At 37.8% G+C, this 22821-nt stretch overlaps 1 pseudogene; it reads left to right on the forward strand.

The window, feature by feature from the left end:
- Positions 1–7034: 7034 nt before the first annotated feature.
- On the forward strand, positions 7035–7153 carry LOC112473316 (annotated as a pseudogene).
- Positions 7154–22821: the final 15668 nt, after the last annotated feature.

The following is a 22821-nucleotide window of genomic DNA, read 5'->3' on the forward strand; positions in this document are numbered from 1 at the left end:
ATTTATGATAGCTTATATAAATGAAATCATACAGTATTTATCTTTTTGTAACTGGTTTATTTCATTTGATACCCATCGATTTGAATTGTCCTCTTGGTAATTTTTGTAGTTCTCATACATACTTGGGTTTATTTCTAGACTTGTTTTATTAATCCACCTCCCTATTTCTACACATGTACACATTTGTTTTAATTATCATAGCTTTCTATTGTCTAACTCATATCAAATATTTATTCTTCCAGATAAACTCTAGAACCATTTTATTAAGTTTTCTACAAAAACCCTTTTGGGATTTTTTATTGTTATTACATTATATATACAGATCAATTTTGAGAGGATCAGCATCTCTATAATATTGACTCTTCCATTTATATTTAATAAGACTTTAGCATGCAAGATCATTCACAACAGAGTCCCACTTTTTTCTCCCATATTTAACCACCCTCCAGCCAAACTCACTATGATCTGGTCCCTGAACACACTTTGTGCTCTTTCCTGCCTCTCTCTCTCTTTGCTCAAACTAGTGTGTCTTATTGAAACATCCTCCTCTTTTCCTTCCCACAATTTCAGCTGGTCCATAACCTATACATACTTTATGTCCCATCACAAATTGCTGCTTTACCCATACTTCCTGATTTCCTCCATCTAGATGTGACTTCTCCCTCCTTTGAAACTCTATAGCACTTCGTTTCTCACTTTATTAATGTCCTCACCCCCGTTTGCTCTCTGTTGTTATTTGTGTTTTTCTCTTATTGGTCCACAATCAACAACAATTTTGCATTAAAACAACAGATCTCATCTAGGAATGCACATCAGAATCCAAGAAAAGCTTTTTTAAAAATCCACATGCTTTGATCTCATTCCAGGAAATTCTGACTAAGTAGGCTTGAGGTGGGGCTCTGACACCAGTATTTTGCATGTGTATACTTAAAATTCTCCACAGGTATTCTGTGAACCTCTGGTTATGAATCATTGTTTTTAGATAAACCTCCTGAACTCTTGAAAATATACATATGTATATGTATATTGAGTGCGAGTAGAGTTTGTCATCCCAAAATATATGCTTTTTAGGAATATGATTATTGTAAGCTGGTTATTTTTAAGAAACAAAAGACTTAGAGGAGTCTTTTACCTCCCCCTTACCTGTCTGAAGGAATTTAGATAGGAAAACCTGCTTGAAGGAAGTGAACTATCACCTTAAAATAATATGAACTAAGTGTGGTAGATACTAAGGAACCTAGCAAATCTGTTGTTAGACTCCCCTCTGTGTCCCATTGTTTTTGGGTGGTGTGGCAAGAATTTGCTTACCAAGTGTTTACTCCTCATTTACCTGTGAATTGCCTACTTTCCCTTTGAAGTCCAAACCACTGCCCTACCCGCTTTCTCCTCTGCCCAAGATGACATGTAAGCCCCAACTGCCAATTTGTCCTTGGGCCCCATATTCTTATGGAGTTCCCACATATACATAAGTATTTAAAAATTGGTTTTCTCCTGTTAATCTGTCTCGTCAATTCGATTATTAGACCAGCCAGAAGAACTATGAGGGAAAGGAGGGAAAAATTTTCCCTTCCTCACAATCTGTGTGGCTATTGTTCTACCAAGTCTTGGCTCCCTGAGTGCAAGGCCTGTATCTTATCCATCGTTACACTCTTCCCCAAATATGTAGTCCAGTAAAGGTTTGGTAAGTACACCTGTATTGCATCAAACCTGGATTGGCATTAAATGACAATGTTGCTCTCCCTATTTCAATAGCCTCACCAGCATATCACCTGCTATTCATCATAATCACCAGCCCATGGCCTGCCCTTTGTACACTGCAGCCCTGAATAATGCAGTGGGCAAAGGGAAAAGCAGGAGAAATGCCATCCGTATGGATATCCATAACTACAAGCCTGGTGCAGGAGCTCCAGGAAGTCTGGCTCCAGAAAGCAGGCAAGACCGGGTTCTGTACATGTCTAGCTGGGTTACTCCCTCTGAAACTGTTTCCTCACCTGTAAAATGAGAATGATAGCATTAGATATTTACTTCTCAAGGATAGTATGAGGCTCAGAGAAAAAAGCAGTGAGTTGGCTTTGACATTGTCCACCAATATATACATGTAAGGAATTATAGTAGCTGACTGTTAGTACTTCTGGGCCGGGGCTCCTACCACAGCCTTCTGCCTCTGCCTCTAGAGGCCCAAGGGTGAGGTCTGTGTCCCAAGAAAGGAAGTTCAGTCACACAGCCATTCATTATATATTCAACCTCAAACAGCAAAGAGCCTACTAGATGCCAGGCACTGGGGATAGAGATGAAAGACAAACCCTGTCCTCAAGGAGCCCAGAGGTTTACTGGAGCCCATGAGAGGGACACAGTTTGGATCTTTTCTCTACGGTTTTTGGAATGTTTTAAAAAAATAATAATGATGATATTGATTAAAGAAATCCAGGAAATTTCAAGCATACAATTTAGCTGTAAAGCGTGCGTGCGTGCGTGTGTGTGTGTGTGTGTATGTATGGCATATATATATACATATATATGTATGGCATATATATATACACATATATATATATTGCATTATATGTTCACTGCGCATAATTAGATTTCTTTCAGTCACCACATATTTGACCCCTTTTACTCCATCTACCTCCCCCCTTTTGTCCACTGTTTAAATGAAAATGCCGTTTTGCAAATAATCTCAGATTATCAGGGGAGGCACGGGAGTAAATTGAGCCCTATGAACAGGAAGAGTTAGTGCAGAGCCCAGACTGTGGGCTCTAAGGGGAGGGGCAGGGCTCAATCAGGGTCAGGGGAGGTCCCGTGGGAGCAGGGCCCCGCGGAGCTGCCCCATGGATTCCACCTCCCTTTGGTTCCCGAGGCTACCCCCGCTTCCTCTGGCCCCTGAATCCCCCGGGCTCTGGGTCACAGCGCCCTCTGGCCTCAATACCCCGCTCCCTTGCCTGTCCTTTCGGTTCAGGCGTCCCCCGGGACATTCCGCAGGCGGCCAGAACAGAAGTCTGAGCCCACCTTCCCCGCGGGCTGGCTGCGATACGTTTTCTCCCGCCGTGGGCTGGATCCCTGTTGTGGGCCGGGACTACTGAGTCCCAACTGAGGCAGCCAACCCCACCAACCCCCAAATTCTACGCCCGTGCCAACCTCCTTCCAGTTGCTAAGGTGGGGTCGCGGCCTCCAAAATCCTTGGCCCCAAGGGCACCTCTCCCCAAAACAGGGCCGGCAGGCAGGCCAGGTAGGCTAGGAAAACTAGCTCATGCGCAGAAAGGCTTTAGAATAGGCCTGTCACCTAGTAAGCGCTAAAAAATATTAGTATTGCATTTTCCTGAAATCTCTCCTTCTACCTGCTCTGCTCCATTATGCTTAAACTGCTCATTCTGGGAGCAGGAGTGGAGTTCCCAAAACATCCTTGTTTAGGGCGTTATCTAATACTAATATTAAATAGCTAAGTGTTTACCAAGTGAGATTATATGTTTACTAGGATCTAAGTACTCTGTTTACTGTGGGCCAGGTGTTGTGCTTGGGCTTTAAAAACGTTATTTCTTATCTTTACAATCACCAAATAGGATGTGATAGGGACTGTTATTACCCCATTTTAGTGATGAGAAACTAAGAATTAAATTAAGAATTCTGCAGGTCTTGCAGCAAATTAGTGGCAGAACCAGAGCTGTAACCCCAACTGTCTGATTCTCAGGCACCTATTTACCACAACAATATACTGTCCTTCCCAGCCCCTCTGCAGGTTCTGTGTGCAGGAGTCTTGGGGCACAGTGGGTTTTAGGCCCTGAAAGAGTGGTGGGGAAAATATGCACATGTGTGTGTTTTAATACTTTAAACTGGGAACACATGTCTTTTATTGTTTAAGGCAGTTTGAATTGGATGTCCCTTATTGAGATAAAATTTACATAACATAAAATTCACCATTTGACCATTTTAAAGTGCAATTCAGTAGGTTTTAATATGCTCACGATGTTGTGAAACCATCACCAGAACATTTTCATCATCCCCAAAAGAAACCCTGTACCCATTAAGCAGTTACCCCTCATTTCATGTTCCCCCAGCCCCAGGCAACCACTAATCTACTTTCTGTCTCTGTGAATCTGCCTATTTTGGACATTTCTTATGAATGGAATTATATAATATGTGATCCTTCATGTACGACTCCTTTCACTTAGGGTAATGTTTTCAAGTTTCATCCATGTTGTAGCATGTATCGATACTTCGTTCCTTTATATAGCAAAATAATTTTCTACTATGTGGATATACCACTTTTAAATTATTCAACAATTGATGGATATTTGGGTTGTTTCCATTTTTTGGCTATTGGAAATAGTGCTGAAATATTCCAGTACAAGTTTTTGTTTGAACACTTGTTTTCAATTCTCTTGAATCTATTCCTAAGAATGGAATTGTCAGGTCATACGATAACTCCGTTTAACTCTTTAAAGATAATGCTGCATCATTTTACATTCAATCAGCAGTGTATGAGTGTTCCAACTTTTATTATAATAATAATGAGTATATATAGTTAAATTCAAATTATCAAAGGAAATACTACAGGAAAATTTTCCAGATCTGAGAAACTTGAGTTTCCAGATTGAAAGAGCTCAATAAAAGGCTAGCACAACAAACAAAAAGCAATGCAGATACTTGTCATCAAATTTCAGAAAACCAAGAATAGAGAAGATCCTAAACACTTTCAAAGAAAAAAAAAAAAGAAAAACGAAAAACAGGCCAAAAACTAAGGCTTATGCTACAAGGCTTATGGCAAAATACAACAGACCTTTACCCATGTACCTGTTCCATTCCCCAGAGGAAACTACTTTCAATTCTTAACTTTGTTTCCCTTGTTTTTCTCTTTATTTTTAAATAATATGCATATGCTACAGTTTCGTAGTTTATCAATTTTATGCATTGTGCTGACTTCCAGTATTCTATGTCCAACTTTTTGTTTTTTCTGAACTTATCAGCTGTCTTATTTTCATTTCCTTGGTTTTCTGTGTGCCTATCTCTATTTCATTACTTTTTTTCAAATGCTCCAAAAGACTGTCACATGACTGTGAATAGTTGTTCCATATACTCAAACATAGTTTGAACTCTGTTGGTTCCATTTGAATTTTTTAATCTGGAGGCATCTATCCCTCAGCCCCCTTCTTCTGCCCCAATTTGATTTAACTGGGTCCTGTGGGGGCTTCTCTCACTAGTGCCCTGGATTAGAATTCCCATTTCCAGGATGCATGGCTTCCTCTTTCATGTTGCATATCCTCATTTTGCTAAAGCACATCCTCCAGGAGTAGTCTGAGATTGAGTGCTTGGAAAATTAAATACTGGAGCCCTTACATGTCTCGGTATGTTTTTATTCTACCATAACCTATCCTAGGCTATTTATAATAGATATGGAGATCTTTTTTCTCCATTGTTTTGAAAGTAAAGCTTCATGGTCTTCTAATATTCAATGCCTCTGGTAGTAGCCCAAATGCCACTCTGATTCTTGATGCTTTGTCTTTGGCCTGTTTTTCCATTTTTCTTTTTGGAAGTGCTCAGGATCTTTTTATTCTTGGTTTTCTGAAATTTGATGACAAATATCTGCAAAATTGTTTTTTGTTTGTTATGCTAGCCTTTTGGTGAGCTCTTTCAATCCGGAAACTCAAGTCCCTCAGATATGGAAAAATTTCCTGTAGTATTTCCTTTGATAATTTGAAGAGATTTTTATTATCAGGATTTAGTGAATTATCGAAACCAGCTTCTTTATAAACATCCAGCAAAGTTTCTGAGTGTTTCTGTATTTTGTGTTTTATTGTACTGTATTTTTCTGATTATAAAGATAATGCCTACTTACATAGAAAACTCAAACAGTGAAACTGTAAAATTTAACATACTTCTTAAAAGATTCAATGAAAGTGGAGACTATAATAAAGACAGAGTCACTTTTAATAGTTGCGTAGCATTCCATTGGAAAGATGTACCATTTTGTATTTGACGAGAACTCTACTGGCAGGCAGACGTTTTTCAGTTTCTCTTTACTTTAAGCAATGCTAGGGTGCACATCTACACATAGATGCTACAATTTAAGTAGTCTCCTTATCCCTGCTGTCCTGGGGGACAGTGGAAGTAGGGGAGGAGTCACGAGAAGATGGAATTCAACCTGTTTCTTATGGAGGAGCTGTTGGGAGAGTGTCTGAACCCGCCTGGAGATGAACTTGATTTGACCTCTCTGATGGGAGTGCTTAGAGCAGCAGCTCTCAAACCTCAGTGTGCACACTGATCACCTGGGGAACTTGTTAAACAGGCGATTCCTGAGCTGCACTCCAGAGAGTCGGATTCTGTCTGAGGAGGGGGTCTGAGAATCTGCATTTTTAACAGGCATTCCACCTGATTCTCACATTGATGGGTGGTGGGCCACATTTGGAGAAATACTAACTTAGTGGAAGAAAAAGTGGAGGGAGGTAGAGTGTTCACCTGAGAAAAGGGAGTAGGGGGCTAATAGAGAAGAAAATTAATTAAGCATCTTCAGTCACCCTAGGGGATCAGGCTTCAGTATGCCTTGGGTTAGGGCAGAAGTAACCAATCTGCTTTCATTCTCTAAAAGGATCCAGGGATTCTGATAGTAACATAGAAAGACCCCACGTCTCCTAGTCTATACCTAAACTCATTTCCTCTCCTCCCTTGTACTCAGTGTTAATTAGTTATGAATATATGGTACACAGAAATGGCTCAGGATGTTCAATGTGACATTAGTAAAGCCACAGGCTCTGGCTACTCCCATCTCCAAGGTCACCAGCAGAGACACCCACAATTAGGGATACTGCTAGAAAGTGGAAGAATAATACCAAATCTTGGTGAGAATGTGACGTAACAGGAACTCTGATGAATGGAACATAAATTGGTCCAACCACTCACAAAAACAATTTGACCCAATAATTCTACTCCAGGGTATGTACCTCAGAGAAACTTTTACACTTGGGCTCCAAGAAACATAGACATTAAAACAGCAAAAAACTGGAAAGAATTCAGATGCCTGTGGACAAAAGAATGGATAAATTGTCTGTGGCCATGCTACCCTGAACAAGCCCAATCCCATTTTATCTCGGAAGCTAACCAGGGTCGGGCCGGGTTAGTACTTGGATGGGAGACCACCTAGGAAGACCAGGTGCTGTAGGTGTAAATAAATAAATAAATAAATAAGGAATTGTAAGTTGACAAAGCCCTTGCCATCTGTGAGGTCAACCAAGGATTGCTTTGCCTAAAAAAAAAAAAAAAAAGAATGGATAAATTAATTGTGATATATTCACACAATGAAATACTATACATAGTACAAATGAATGAACTATATGCACATCAGCATGGATGAAGTTTAGAAACATGAGTGAAAAAAATTCATAGAATAAATATATTCTTGTTAAATTTAAAAATAAGCATAACTGAACAATTTATTATTTGGGGAAAAATATTATGCGTAGGAAAATATAAAGAAAAGTAAAAGATTGTAGGACAAATTCAGAATTGCAGTTACCTCTGGATAAAACAGGGGATGAAATCTTTGAGCACCAGTAGTACACATATATCACATATGTTTCTTTGGCTATTAAATATTTCAAAATTTAAAAAATAAGAGAAAGATGAAATCTCCTGGCCACTACTGTGGTCTCTCAATTTTATTTATCTTCTGAACCCCATCTCTCCTCCAACAGTCATGATGTACTAGGAAGCAAGATGTCAGGCCTGAAGAGGCCAGTGGAAGCTTATAAAATCCACCTCCCTTTGACCATTCAGAAATTGGGGCAAGCCCCTGTTCTGCCCCTTCCCAGACTGTTTCTCATAGACTGTACTTGTCACTAAATGATGGCCTCTATTCGCAGCTAAGCTGATTGCATGTTTAACTAATATGGCATTTTTCTCTGTCAACAATAGGACTATACTTGGTACGTTGTTTTCTGAACAAGCAAGCCATCCTAATAGCTACTTTTTCTTATCCTAATGCATCCCTATCACCCACTCTTTTCTATCTGCCAGTCTCACAGATCTGACTGGGCCTCTAGGCTTCCTTTTGCCTGGTGATGAACTTCTGTGGCTCCTTTCCTTGCTGCCTGTTAGCAGCAGGTCTTGGGCTTTCCCCGGCTTTGAATGTTCTCCCTCTGCATGTTTCCTAATTCAAAGACTACCCAACCTTTAGAAGAGAGGCAGAGCTCCTGGGGTGAGGTTTAGCCTTAAACAATGCAGTTGAATGGACTAGGATTCTAAATAGGTGCATTCCAATCCTCTCTTCCCTCTGCCTGACTGTGTGCCTTGGATTAGGCCCCTTATTCCCATGGAGCCTGTTGCTTGGCCTGTGAGTAAAGACTGTTATCTTTTGGGATGTTGATAATGTGCAGGGACCATTAAAAGATGGAAAAGTTCATTTAGTTTCACTCACTTGTCTTAAAGATGGAAAAATTAAGGCTACAGTGGAGAGGAGACTTGGATGGGCCAGAAGTGCTTTACTGGCAGATATTGGACTAGAACCCAGGTCTCCTGTCTATCACCTTGCCTCCCTGTTGCTGGCTAAGGCATAGAGGTGAGGAGGAAGGACCTATGGCCGGGGCAGGGGGCGGAGGGGGGTGGATAATAAAAAAATAAAATGTTTAAAAAAATATGTATATATAGTATGAAAAAATAAATAAATAAACTAGCATTTAAAAAAATAAATATAAAAGGACCTAGAGGCACTGGCTTAGCCCTCCCCCATCTCCATCTAAGACCAAGAAGCTGTTGCCATTGAACTGCTCATACTATCTGGGGGGTAAGAGGAGCCTGCCTCACCTGTCAGCTGGTCCATTGCACAATCTGACAAGCTAAGACCTGAGACTCTCCTTCCCACACTAGGCCCAGCTGTAGAAGGAATAGGTTAGGGTTCAAAGAATAACAAAAAAGTTGGACACTACCCTTACCTCTCCTTTAGACCCTACCCCCTCTCCCTGCAGAGTAAGAGAAGCCTGAGGAGGGGAAGCAAGCTCTCTGTAAGAGTTGAGCGGGGGCAGAACTAGTCTTCCTCCTCACCTCAAAGGGGTCTTTTATTTTGGAAAGAGAATTTATAGACAAGGTAAAAAGGAAGAGGAAGAAGCTTTTGGCCTGGTCTGTCTTTCAGACCATGAGTTGAGAATTTATCTTTGGAATGGAGAAATGGGAGAAGGTGAGATAGCTGAATTTGTCCTTGAGGCTGCCAGTGTAGGCTCTAATGGAAGCAGTGGTGACTGGACTCAGTGCAAAAATGTCTGGGGTCCTAGTTTGGTCCCCTGACTGGTGAGACAGCAAATGAACAGGACATAACTACACATGACCTCTCCCAGCTCTGGCACACACACAGACTACACGTCAGCCCCAATCAGAAATATTGCCACTCTTCAGGAATTTCATCAAAGGTCCAATTAGAGGGTTTTTAAAAAAATTATTCAACTGTCATATATGAGACTGCATAACTATAATACAAAGGGGAGTTTTTATTTTTATTTTTCATTTAACATTACAATATACACAGCAAGTCTATGCTAGATCTTACAACCTGAATACAGGTATTTAACTTTTTTCATGCTGTTTATGTTTACAATGAACGGAAATCCTGTACTTGAAGCTATGCCTAGAAGAGCCTTTGTAGCTGCCACAAACTTTAGCTCCCAAACTCAGTTGTATGAGAAATAGAACTTAGCTTTTTTAGGGATTCCTCGTTCCCATGCATTATTCACAGTTTGGGGAGAGCTTTTTTGGGAGGTGGGTATCAAACCCTCAGGTATTTGTCCCTGCAGGACACAGTGGCTCTGTCAACTGTTTCCACTCCCAACTCGGTGACATGGGACTATGTCCCTGGACGCAGTGAGTAGCAGCACTCTTCCCCGAGGACTCAGTGCTCCCTCTCTGTCTCACAGCCTTCTCTGCTCTTTCCTTTTTTCCTTCCACCAGACTAGGGGAAATATTGATGTATAATTATCAAAATATTTTTAAAGGACTTATGCTGTAGTAATGTATGGCTTTTTTAAAAACTTGAATACCAAGATCTAGTGATTGATCTAATAACTTCATACTTTTGAAGTAGTGATAATTGTAAACAATATTTCAACATATTGCAACAACCATAATAGGATATGAAAATAGCTGATTTCTGTTGATGACAAAAGCATAAGTACTGTTAATATAACAGTAGTTTGTTGCCTACATTCATAATTGAAGGAAATGCCACATTTCAGATACAGGTTAATGAAAATAAAGACGTAAATTTTTCCCATCCAAGTTTAAGGGCCCAGTTCATAAAAAACCCTGGTCAGAGGAAATTCATCTCTCTCAACCCTTCCTTCTTCAACAGGAGCCACAAATTCTCCCTGAGACTAATAGCACAAAACCTATTATCTGCTTGAATGAAGGGGGAGAGAATGTGTGCATAGCTTAATATCTCAACTTAAAAACTATTTTATCTTCAGTGGACTTTATTTATTCCTACTTTACACACACTATTAATATACCGATAATCTCTTTTCTTAGCTCACAGAAAAATAGAAGCGGCACATTAGAAAAAGGGATCTGCTGCTTCTAAGAAAACACATTTACAATACCTAAGGTGGACTGTAAACAGCCTGAAATGTAGGGAGGAGAGAAGATTTTTTTTAAAGCAGACAAAAATTTAAAAATCATAGAAAATTGGAAAATTTAGTCGGCGTAGGAAAAAATAAGTATATGTACTTTAATTTTCCTGATTGCTTCTCTGATATTACAATAACTGATATTCATCTCTATGACCTTGTATGCTAAAGAAAAAAACTAAAGAATGTATGCTTGTTAACCTATATTTACGAAGACGTACTAGATATAATATACTTAGCATGATTTCCAAGCAAGATAGTGAAAATAAAGTTTTAATGCTTAAAAGAGTAAATCTTCAGGTTCTGGATAGTTGAGTTTGTGAAATTAATATTACACTCATGACCCTTTGTGCCCTTAATACTGGGGTTCATCTTATAAGACAATTTTAAGCTTCCTGTGCTCTTCAGGGAGTAAAGGACAGTTGTGGGGATTATGGGACCACTGGAAGAGAACCCATCTCAGCTCAGATGGCACCATCCATAGCAAATTATAAAGCATAGAGAACAGGTAATTCCCAATCATCCAGTGATGGTCAATAGGTACAAAACCACAAAATTCTGAAATCTTTTCCCATGAAAGCCAAAGGTCTTCAACTTTTCCCTAAGACCAGGGCCTGCCAGAAGGGGCTAAAAGAGAGAGATCAAGGGCAGACACGGCTCGGCTGGTTCAACACCTGCCTTTTACAGATGAGGAAACCGAGACCCAGAGATGAAGTTAGCGTAAAATTAGCATTGTTTCTTTCTTAAATATTTTGGTAGAATTTAATGATAAAGATATCTGGGCCAAGAATTACTTGTAGAATGTTTTTAAGTATTGATTTAATTTCATTCATAAGTATAGAACCATTCAGATTTTCCATTTCTCTTTGCGTGCATTTTGGGAAATTTTAGTTTTCTCATATTTGCTCATTTCAACAAAATGTAAAAGTTATTGGAATAAAGTTGTTTGTAATATCATTTAAAAATACATGTAGATGATATAGTGATATTCCTTTTTTAATTCCTAATAATGGTTATTTAAACTTTTTCTCTTTTTCTTGATCAGTTGTGCCAAGGATTTAGCAATTAGTCTCTTCAAAATACCAATATTTATCTTTATTAATGTTCTCTATTGTGTGTTTGCTTTCTACTTCATTAAGTTCTGCTCTTATCTTATTCTTCCATTTTCTTTAGGTTTAATCTGTCATTTAAAAAATTTTTTGACATGGCTTCTTTGAACATTGATTCTTAGCCTTTCTTCCTTTCTGATTTATGCATTTAAAACTAAACTTTCCTTTAGCACAGTTCCATCTCACAAGCTTTGGAATGTCATATTTATATTATCACTTAATTAAAAACATTTTCTTTTTTCCATTGGGAGTTCCTGTTTGACCTATAGATTATATAGAATGTATTTTAAAATTTTCAGGCATACAGAGATTTTTTAGTTAACCTTCTTTAATTCCATCGTGGTCAGTGAAAATACTCAATATATTTAAATACTTTAAAATTCATTTAAAATAACATTTATTTAAAACAAATATTGTCACTTTACTCAATTTTGGTAAATGTTTCATCTGCCTAATATATACTAATTTGTATTTTGCAGTTGTTGAGTATAACGTTAAATAAATCAAGTTTGTTAGTTATTGAAATCTTTTATATCTATACTGACTTTTTTGTTTGTTCTTTAGTTATGAAAAGAGATGTATTAAGACCTCCCATTATGAATGTAGAGTTGTCTATTTTCACTTTTAGTTGAAAATTAATTTTTGTTTGCTCTATTTGGAGACTATGTTATTAAGAGCATAGACATTTAGAATTGTTTTCTTGTCCAAATAGTTGAATGTTTTATTTATCTACCAAATGTCCTTATTTATCTTTAGTATACTTCATCTGATATTAAGATAGCTACACCAATTTTTCTATTGTTGTTATTATTAGCATTTGCATGGTGTATCCCCCTCCCTTTTAAAGATCAGTGTACAACTTCAGTTTCTTTTTTAAACATTCAAATTAACCATGTGGTCTAATTAGCAAATAGATAACAAAAGCATTTTTCCATTTTTATTTTTAATGGTCTATTTGCCACTTTTATTTGATTTTCTCCTTTAAAATTTTTCTTTTTTATTTTTAATTGTGATAAAAATAACATAAAATTTACCATATTGATAATTTTTAAGTGCACAGTTCAGTGGCATTGACTACATTCACATCATTGTGCAATCAATCTCCAAAACTCTTTTCAACTTGTAATCTGAAACTCTATATCCATTAAACTCCACTTCTTCCTCTTCCTAGCCCCTGACAACCACCATTCTACTGTCTACCTCTATGAATTTGACTACTCTTGGTCTCTCATATAAGAGGAATCACACAATATTTGTTCTTTTGTGACTGATTTGTTTCACCTAGCATAAAATCTTCCAGATTCATTCATGTGTCAGAATTTTCTTCCCTTTTAAGGCTGAATAATATTCCTTTATATATATATCACCCATTTTGCTTATCTGTTCATCCATTGATGAACACTTCAGCTTCCACCTTTTGGCTATTGTAATTAATACTGGTATGAACATGGGTGTCCAAATATCGCTTTGAGACCTTGCTTTCAGTTCTTTGGATTATGTACTCGGGAATGAAATTATTGGGCTATATGGTAATTCTGTTTTTAATTTTTTGAGGGATCTACCTACCATATGGTTTTCCACCACTTTACATTCCCCAAAACAATGCAGAAATGTTTCAGTTTTTCCACATCCTTGCCAGTATTTGTTATTTTCTGTTCTTTTTTTTTTATAGTAGCCACCTAAGGGGTGTAAGGTGATATGTCATTGTGGTTTTGATTTGCGTATCTCTAAAGATTATGATGTTGAGCATATTTTCATGATTTTATTGGCGATTCATATGTTTTATTTGGAAAAATGTCTATTCAAGTTCTTTGCCTATTTTTTAATTAGGTTGTGTGGCTTTCTTTGTTGTTGTTGTTGAATGCATGGTGTACCTTTTTGCATTACTTCCATTCTTTCTGCATTCTTTTATTTAAGGTGTACTTATTGTAAGAAGCATGCGCTTCTTTTTTTATCCAGTGAGAATCTTTTTCTTTTAACAACAATAAACATTGTGTCACACAGTTTCTGTGGGTCAGGAATTTGGGAGAAGCTTAGCTAAGTGGTTTGGCTCATGTTTCTCATGAGGTTGCAGTCAAGATGTCAACTGTTGCTAGACTGTGACTGTAGAATTCACTTTCATGATATCTCACTCATATGGCTGTTGGCAGGAGGTCTCAGTTCCTTGCTAAATAGACCTTTCTATAGGGCTGCTGAGTATCCTCACAACATGGCACCTGGCTTCCCCCAGAGTGAATAATCCAAGAGAGAAAGAAAAAGAGGAAACTTCAATGTCTTTTATGATCTACTCTCAAAAATCACATACTGTTACTTCCACAGTATGTATTAATTAGAAGGAAGTCACTAAGTCACTAAATGTAAGAAAAATTAGCCTTCACCTTTTGAAAGTAGGCAAAATTTTGTGGATATACCTAAAAACCACTCCCATCTGCCCTTAGTCACAAATTATTTATATTTCTCAAACATGCAAGATAATCCACCATTCTGTTATCCCCAAAAGTTCCACTTGTTATAATATCAGCTCAAAGTCTAGAATGCCATGATCTAAATCAGATCCAAGTGAAGATAAATCTCCTTGGATCTAGTTTCTCAGGTACAATACCTCTCAATGGGAAAACCTGTGAAGTAAAGCGACAACTTATCTGTCTTCTACATACTCAACATACAATGGCATAGGATAACTGCTATAGACTTTCCCATTCAAAAAGGAGGAAAATAGGAGGCATATAGGAGTCAATGGTCCATAGAAATTCTGAAATCCAGCTGCACATAAATTGGTAATTCCTTGATTAAGACTTAAGGCCAGGATGTAATTCTTCATGACTCTTGACTCCATCCACTGCTCCGTGAAAGGTAGGTGTATTTTCAGCTGAATAGTTTTCTCAGCTTTTTTACTGCTAGCAGAAGTTGGGGGGTTGGGTTGTGTGTGTGCACAGGCCTCTTTTCATTTTGTATGGTCTTAGTCCCTTTGAAACCAAGCTGGCAATGGTCCAGTCAATATAGTTATTTAAAAATTTTTATGGGTTTCTTATTAATCTTTTTTTTTGGTGTTTCCCTACTTTAGACAAAAGCTATGCCCACAAATCTCTTCTAGGTAATTCCTACTCTACCTTGAGGTTTTGCAGAGACTGTTATGAAGGAACAGTGCACTTATTTTATGAGATTGTAGCTAAGATTACACACATACACATGCACAAACATATAGCCAGTCCTCACTCTGCACAGTTCCAATATTCACGAATTTCAGTTATCATGGTTTGATTAAATAATACCAGTACCCCAACAGTTCTAATTTGTTACCACAGTATACTACCTGTGAGTAATTGCCTAAATTAAAACTTCATTACTAGCAATTTAGTCCACAAATCACCATGTGAATAATAGATGCACATCATTATCAGTGACTAATCATGTCACTTCTTTCAAAGTCTTTTGGTAATTGGTTATTGTGTATCTGTTATTCAATTCACTCACAGATAGCAAAGTATGTAGTTGTGTTTCTTCCTTATCTCCCAGTGATAAACCCATGTGACATTGTACAAAAATGGAAAATAAAAAAAGAAATTTGGCCAACAAAGATGAAACCGAAGCAAAGAAATGAAAAGTGAAACAGTTAAAAGTTAAATTGGATGTGAATAGAAGATTTGAAGATGGTGACAACAAGCAAAAATAGGAAGAGACCCAGACCCTGTAGGGGCATAAAAAATAATTTTCCTTCCATCTTTCTAAGTCCTTATGACTGGGCTAATAATCAAATTAACATGAGACAGATTAACAGGAGAAACTGTCCAAAATGTATTATGGATGTACATGGGGTGGTGATCGGGGGGTACCATAAGAATATGAGACCTAAAGAGGCATTGGCAGTTGAGGCTTATATGCTATTCTGGACAAAGGAGAGGAAGGCAGAAGTCTATGATTTCAAAGGGAAGGCAGGCAATTTACAAGTAGATGAGAAAGAGCAAACATGTGATAAACAAATTCTTTCTGGGCCACTCAAAACAATGGGATACCTAGGGAAGTCTGTCACATTAGGTTTATGTTATGATCCTTAAGCAATGCTCCCTTTCTTTAGCAGGTTTTTCTATCTGAATTCCTTTAGGCAGTTAAGGGGAGAGAGTCAAAAGTTCTTATCAAGTCTTTTGTGTTTTAATAACCAGCTTAAAATCAGTATCCCAAAATGTATATTTTGGCATGCAAAACTTTGGTCCCCCTCAACTTACATGATGCTGTACTATGAATCATTGAAAAAATTTGGCAAATATATAAAAAAAAAAACAAGGCAAAAATCACTTCATATTTTAGTTTAAATTAGAAACAGAAAGCCACTTGCAGTTAAACGGAGCATTTATTTGTACTTTAGATTGATGAACATAACTTTTTTTTTTTTTAATCAGTGTGGCTAGGATTCAAGCCAAAGCATGGGAAGTTACTAGCCACATTGAAAGAAAACGGTAATTACAAGGAGACTGAAGAAAAACCTTTACCGCTAGCAATAGATAGTTTAATCTTTTCAGAGATCAACATGAACTGATTAATGTTAAGCTGAACTTGTGAGACTGCTAATGCAGATAAGGATGCTGCTGTGAAATCTGCACCCAGATTCCAAGGATTAAAGTAAAAAGGATGAAGATGTTCCAGAGAAAATAATGCTGGTTAAAAAACAAAACAAGCTTTACATAAAAAGGGCTCTCAGATGTATTTCATGTCATTAAAAACTCGAAGAATAAAATGTTAGAAGGTGATCCAAACTTGGAAAGGAGTATGACCGTTCACAAAGCCATAGAAAAGATGCTTCCTCTTGTCAAAGTTGTACTATGAGAAAGCAAGCACTGTTAATAAGTTTTTTACAAAGAAATAAAACATTTTAATTTTCAATGTTTTTTATGTTTTAAGTAACAGTGTACTAAATAAATATTAGATTTACTTTTTTTATGTACTCATAACTTTTTCTGTGTTCTTGTAACTATGTACTTTTTCTGTATACTTATAACTAATTGACAATAGAGAGTTTTTAATGTTTTGACCAAAATATGTAAAGGTCACAGAAGAATCATGCTTATTGATTTTTTTCTCATTGATTATTAAGATTGCTTTGCATGGTTTCAGCTTGCCATACTTCCTGCATTACAATGCAAGGTAAAGACTGCCTGTATATATTTATTATAGGGAATTTATCTTACATAATTGTGAGAGCTGGTTAAACTGTTTCTGGAAAGCTGTTGTCTTCACATCTGACTCTGGAGCTTGAAGTCCACAGAGCAGACAGTTGTGAATGGAAAATGGGTGTAAAGTAGAGGGAGGCAAGAATAAGCTGGAACTCAGAGGCATGCACTGGAGCCCATGAAGACTGACCAAAGCCCATGTCAGTTCTTGTTGCCTCTAATGTTGATGGTGTGGGTGTTCTGCAAAAGCCAAAGGCTCTTTGCACATAGCTAAACACCCACACCTGGCCCAGGAGTCAGAGAAGCTGAAGGAAGATTTGGGGGAAGGTGAAGCAATTTACATACATGGCTGTTTCCTCATGTCAATAAGGTGAGGCAGCAGATAAGCTGCAACATATGTCAGCTACAGAATAGCTTCTGCTTCATTTCTGTCCTCCAAATCTCCCACAAAAACTGTGTTGTGGCCCATACTAACTGGAAACATACTGAAAAGGGAGTTTTGGGTTATGTATTTTAGCCTAGGCAAGCTGATACATTTCAAAGTCATCATATTTACTCAATAGCTTGATGGTGATGTACACCTGCCCTATAGTCAGACTTCCTAGGTTTGAATCACAGTTTCTTTATTTAAAGCTGTATGTCCAAGAGTAAATTTGTCTTTCTGTTCTTCAGTTTCCTTGTGTATAAAATGAAGATATATTAGTGGTATTTATCTTACAAGATTTTTGTGAGGTTTAAATAAGACAATATATATTTGTTGTTGACATATTATTGATACGATAAGACTTGGCTCATTTGAAAAGTTCAATAATTATCAGTTATTATTAGTTGTGTGTTCTTGGACAAATCATTTAATCTTTCTAGTCTTCAGTTTTTTTCACCTGTATGGTGGAGATAAATTCATCGGTGTATTTCAAAGGCTTCTGCTGAGGATAAAATGAAATAATCCATCTTAAAGTCTTATTTAAATGTGAACAGAGGTGATGGTTTTGATAAGCATCTCCCTTAGCTCCTTCTGGCCTCAGGACTGATACCTACCCTAGTGACTAAAGCAAGCTCCTCAGTGATTATTCATTAGAAGAGTGGTTCTCCAAATGTACCATATTAATGTAAGATGTGAATAACAGGGAAAATTGGGTGTAGGGGGATTATATGTAACTCACTGTACTATCTTGCAATTTTTCTATAAATCTAAAACTATTCAAAATCAAAAATTTATTTTAGAAAAACTTAGTTTTAAAAAATAAAATAAACTTAGAAAAAGAAAATGGTTCTCAAACTTTAGCAGGCATCAGAATCTCCTGAAGGGCTTGCTAGAATATATCTTGCTGAGCCCCACTCTAAGAGTTGTGATTCAGTAAGTCTGGGTGGGGCCAGGGAAGTTGCATTTCTAATAAGCATTGCTGATATTGCCTATCTGAGAATGACAGTTTGAGACTCACTGACATAAAAGTTAAACTACATTAATTTTCCTGTATTTCACATGAACCTCTAGAGTCACCCATTCATCATGGCCCATCATTTCTTGGCTCATTCTGTCCATGACATCACCCAATATTTACTTACCAGGGAGGAAGAAGGAGACAACTGATGACCCACTCAGTCACTCAGCAGGACAGAGTTCAAAAGAGCCTGGAAAATTCCCTTTTACCTTCTTCCTTCTTTTCTCCAACCTCTTCAAAGCTCTAAGCCATGGATCAAGCCACACCTAAAATAATATATACACATATATATTTAAATATGTAAATTTCATTATACAGACAAATGTGCTCATGGAGGAGAATGAAGAAAAAGTAGGAAGAAGATAAAAATTGCCCACAGCTTTCTTACCCAAAAATAGTCACTTAATATTTTTGTGTGTTTATTTCCCAAACTTTATTTCAACTGTATTTTTAAGGTTTTTATTTTAAACATCATTGTAATAAAAAAGACATACATTTTTTGTATTCTGCTTCTTCACTTAACATTATATCATAAATATTTTTGTTATTGTATAGTATTTGTAAACATTAAGTGATTACATAATACTGCAAGTGTTCTTGTTGGATGTTCCAGATTTACCAATTTTTTCACTATTGTAAAAGAAGGTTAAAATTTCACAATTGCACGAATTCGGGTTTGGAAAAATATATAACTTCCTTTATTTTTCTATGGACTAAATTTCTTTTTTAAGCCCCAGCTTTCTAGAAGCAAAAAACATAATCACTTCCAGGTAAACTCAATTATAATCTGAATCTTTCTGCTCTTCCCAGCTCTTCACCTCTCTATTGCTAAGGAAGGTTTGCAAATGTCACCAAGGAGTAGTAAATGGAGAGGGGACACCCACTTCTTGATCCTTCTCTGTTTTGTTTCATAGTGGCCTCCTGTTCCAGTATCATAGGCTAGTCATCTCTGTCTGGCTCCTAGAAAGGCCGCAGTGGTGGTGTGTGAGTGGGAGTCCAGAAGGGTCCCTTCCCTAACAATCTGCTGATGTTATCCTCATCTGTCCATACGGCATCCTTCTAACTCAGCCAGGAGATCCCCCCTCCTTCCACCAGCCTTCCCCCTCAGAAGCTGGGAGAATCTGCTTCTGATTTCAAGCCTAGACATGCCCAGCTGCCATTTCGACTACATAGAATCTGCACAATAATGGTAAGAGATTTGCCTATGATGCTTGCTGCCTTGCCTAAGTGTTGCCTAGGAATCAAGGTCTTTTCAATCCCCAATAAAAGGGGTTTATTGGACTTCAGATAAGGCCAGGTGCACAGTTCCTGCTGTTTTTCTTCCTCTTTAAACTTTCTCCCTGTCTTCCCTCTCTAATAAATGTTATCGTTTCTAGAGTGGAGGCGAGGGAAATTATTTTTGACTATTGTTTTGACATGTTTTTTTCTACATCATTCAGTCTTACACTTGAATATAAAGTCTGTGAGTTTAAAAACTGAGATTTTGTTGACTTTCTTCTCTGGTTCTATGCTACCAACTTCTCTAGGTGGCCTCTAGTCTCACAACCCAAAAGGTGGGACAGTGGTCTTAGTTTTAAAGGGATTTTGATAAGGGGAAAGAACACACCGGTTATCATCTCATTATCCTGCCTCATAACTAATGCTGTAAAAATACTTGGGTACATGTCTATCAAAGTGACCTTTGATAGACAAGGTAGGGCTGACAATGATGTATGAGCCAAGGCCTGATGTCATTAAGGAAGGGGAGGGGAGATTCAGGAGGCTGAGGGTAGAGAGAGAGTGGTGTAAGCATGTGGCCCACCCTATGTGCAACAGTGGCACTGTCCAAGAAACTAAGAGTAATTACCCACCCCTCCTCTTTCAGTGAGCAAAGTTGGAGGAGAAATCTCTGACACAATTAAGGGTGCCCTTTCCAATCCATAGGGACAATGATGATTGCCAAAGCAATTGACTTACTCAGGCAACCCCTTTCCCCCAATATATCAGCTATCTATCTATCTATCTATCTATCTATCTATCTATCTATCTATCTATCTATCTATCTATCTATCTATCTATCTATCTATTATCTATCTATTATCTATCTATCTATCTATTATCTATCTATCTATCTATCTATCTATCTATCTATCTATCTATCTATCTATCTATTTATCTAATCTATCCCCTTTATATGTGTGTAATTTAGATAGTTTCTTTAAACATTTCCTCAGAAGTAGAATTACTGAGTCAAGGATAAAATTTGTATAATTTAGATGTTAAAGAAGGGATGTACAGCCATAGTCTTAATTACAAGGTGCCAAAGCTGTTAACTCAAGGGTGATCAAGCATCAGACACTGGTGGTAGAGAACAAATTGGTACAATCTTTCTGCAGGGGAATTTGTCAGTATGTCAATATGTATAATACACTTTGACCGAGCACCTCCACTTCTGGGAATTTATCTGAAGGAAATAATTAGACAGATGTGCAAGGATGTATGTGCCAAGAGGTTCAAAGAAGCATATTAAAAATAGATGTGATTTAAATATCTAGTGATAAAAGATTGTTAAATAAAATATAGTACATTCACCTGATCAAATATCATACAGTGATTAAAAATGATGACAAGAATCAATATCGACTGGAAGAAAAAATATCCATGATATAGTGCCCAGTGAAAAGAACAGCTTAGAAAAAAGCACAGAGAGTATTATCCCTTTAAAAATTATATTGTGTATGTATGCCTAAAAGACCAGAAGGAAACATACAAACATATTAGTAGTGATTATCACTAGGTGGTGGAATTATGGCTCCTTTCTCTTTTATTAGTTATTATTTTCCATATTTCTTTTTACCTTACATTACTTTTTAAAAATTCAGGGGAAAAACACTGAAAGGTAACATATGTAATTAAGCTACTTGGAGTGTTATTTTATACATTTTACTCTGTTATTCACATGAAGATCTAGCTGCACTGTAATAGATTTCTTGGACTCCATGCCCCTTTGCACTTCTCTGCTCGATCCCGACTCTTCTTTTGTGGGAACTCCAGAATTCCCCAATCTTGTTCCCCCAACCCCTCATAGTCTCTGTTTCCTCTCACAAGCCCCTATTCTACTCCCACCAGGCTTCCTCAGTCCACATTATTTTAAAAAATGAGCCTTGCCCCTTGTGACACCTCTCCAAAGTGGCTCAGCCTAGAAAATCTCCAAGGATAGTGCCTTTTTAATGACTTTCACTGCGGCCAGAGCTGGAGGTCAGAAGTCCCCTGCAGCATGGGGCCTGGCATGGATGAGAGTGTCAGCCAAAGTGGCACTTCTGGGGCACTTAATAGATTAAAACAAAGTACACTGCCAAGTAGTCACCTGGGCTGGGCCAGTAATATACCCTGATAAGCTGCGGGGAAAATCTGGTCTTCAACCCTTGGACTCCAGCCATGGGAGGACTCAGCAGAACTCAAGGTCCTACTGCTCATCTAAGCCAGTTTGGGCCTCAGATGTGCCAGCTCCTACCCTTAAATCTGGACATTGGGCGTGAGAGGAACACAAAGGACAGAGAAGACTGTGAATGCAGGAGGCAACCCAATGAGGGCTTTCACTTAACCCTTCTGATCTACTTCTCCAGCAAAACATTATGGATCATAGGCTCATATAGGATCTCAGAGCTGAAAAGGCCATTAGACAATCATTTGCTCCAAGCCTCTCCCTTTCTGACACAGAGAAGCCAAGTGACTAGCCACTGCTGCTCGGTTTATGATGCAGCAAGTACCAGAGCCCAGGTTTCCTGACTCCTAGCTCAGAACAATTTAATATAATATTGTTTATCTTCTCCACAGATGGGATATTTCTAAAACAAATTGTCTTATGTCTTGAGTCATCTTATCCCCAAATCATCACTGACCCAATGTATGACTGTAAACCATAAAAACTAGAAAATAAATGGGTCCAACCCACTTATTTTATTTTTTGGCAGTTTAGTCTGTAGTTCTAATTTCTATTTATTTATTTTTATTTTTCAATTATAGTTGACATTTAGTATTATGTTTTAGGTGTACAGCATAGTGGTTAGACATTTATATAACTTACTAAGTGATCCCCCCAATAAGTCTAGTACACACCTGGCACCGTACATAGTTATTAAAATATTATTGACTATATTCCCTCTGATGTACTTTACATTCTTGTGACTAGTTTGTAACTGCCAATTTGTACTTCCCAATCCCTTTACCTTTTTGCCCAATTCCCCCAAACTCCCTCCCATCTGGCAACCATCTGTTTGTTCTCTGTATCCATGAGTTTGTCCAACTCACTTATTTCACACATGAGAAACTGAGGCCCAGAGAGATTACCCAGGGTCACTTGGCTGTGCAGGTTTGGAGCCAGGCCTCTGGTCTCATTCACAACTGTTTTCATTACAGGTGGCCCAGGCCCTCGGCCAAACAGGACCAAACACCATAGGAAGCAGGTTTGTGTCACTAGGCACACACAATCACCAGAAACTTCTTAAGCAGATAACTATTACCTGCC

The sequence above is a fragment of the Pteropus alecto genome, unplaced genomic scaffold (assembly GCF_000325575.1).
Source record: "Pteropus alecto unplaced genomic scaffold, ASM32557v1 scaffold98, whole genome shotgun sequence".
NCBI lineage: Eukaryota > Metazoa > Chordata > Mammalia > Chiroptera > Pteropodidae > Pteropus > Pteropus alecto.